Here is a 1,696-nt window from a genome sequence, read left to right as displayed (position 1 = left end):
TGTGGCTTAATGTTTTTTTTTTGTGTGGTGGCTTAATGTTTTCATAAGTTAGTATTTGTTGTGTTAATGTCAATATCACGCCCGTTCGAGCTGGTAAGGGATTTGAATGACTCAAAACACCTGTGGAAGATAGCTGTTAGAATTACAGAAATTTGGTATGTTCAACTTCCACCTAAACCCGGACATCTAGAAATGATATTGATGGATTGCAAGGTAATATTACATAGAAAAGCATTTATTTCTTACAATTTCAATTACTAACCATCTCTGTTTTTAGGGAGACAAGATCCAAGTTTTATTGAAAAAGGAAGAATTCAATGAATCATTTGGTTGAAAACCATACCTATGTCATGCATAATTCCACAATGATCTATAATTTAAGGCATGTAATCATGCCTAAAGATTGCAATTTACAGCTGGTACAACTCTAAGAGAAAAAGAGTTTGCCGATATTCCTCAATTTCAATATGCTTTTAAAAAGTTTGTTGAAATACTTGTTGGGGACTTTCATGCTGATTTGTTAGTAGGTAATATTTTTAGTAAAATATATATTCTCATATTCATCTAACTTTTAGTTTATTTATATTGTATTAATACTATGTTTTTAAGAAATTGTAGACATTATTGGTGTTGTTGATAAAATGGTTTTCTCTCAGACACAAACTTCTTTAAAGAAGGTAATTTTCAATCTTAGAGATTCTAGGTAATAACTTGAATTTGTTCTTCACTATCATTAATTGAATGACTTTATCTCACAAGTTTTTTACTCTTTGTTGTAAGCAGCGGTGATGTTATGACATGTACTCTTTGGGAATCTCATGTCCTGAAGTTTTTTAACTTTTACAACAACTTCACAATTGGTGAGCCCATGATTGTTTTACTGACACATGTTAGAGTTAAGGAAGGACAAGGTATTTTTTATCCTTCTACAATTATACATATCCTGATTATCGTATTATCAATTTGAATTTGAAGTTGATTTTTTTGTAGGCAAGTATCCACTGACTGTTAGCAATTCATGGTGTGGATCGAAAATATTAATTGACGATGAAATTCCTGATTACCAAAAATACAAGGATAGGTAAATTCTATACAAGTCTGATTTTTTCAACTGTTTTTTCCCTTTTTGTTATTTTATTAATTTTTTTTACTCTTGGTCAAATTCATATGTATTTTTATTACTTTTTTGTAGTTTTGCAACTTTAACTCTGTAATGTGATTCATTAAACCAAGGGAACAACCTACTGTCTCAATACTCTAATTTATCTGATGATGACCGATTCATGTACAAGGCTAATGTGAAGAGTCTTTATGAAATTGCAGCCTTAACATCAGCTAAGGTATATTTTTGTTTTGTTTATAATTTTTATATTAGTTATATCCTTACCCTTTTTTTTTAATGTCAGGAAATAACTTGTGTTATTATTGGTACAAATGCAATGTTTATTGTGGGAAAACAAGGGTGGTATTATGATGGATGTTCAAAGTGCACTAAGAACAATGATGCTAAGGACGTTCCATTCACGTGTAAGTGTGGAACATATAACTTGATGCCTACCCCAATGTAATATGGTTTTATTATATATTAATTTTAAAATTTTAGACTTTTTTATTACCTTGCTTATTTTTAATATGGAGTATTTGTTAAGGTACAAGTTGGACATTAAAGTCATTCATGAGAATGGAAGTGGAAGGT

The sequence above is a fragment of the Lupinus angustifolius genome, chromosome LG20 (assembly GCF_001865875.1).
Source record: "Lupinus angustifolius cultivar Tanjil chromosome LG20, LupAngTanjil_v1.0, whole genome shotgun sequence".
Lineage (NCBI taxonomy): Eukaryota > Viridiplantae > Streptophyta > Magnoliopsida > Fabales > Fabaceae > Lupinus > Lupinus angustifolius.
This window is presented reverse-complemented; position numbering follows the sequence as displayed.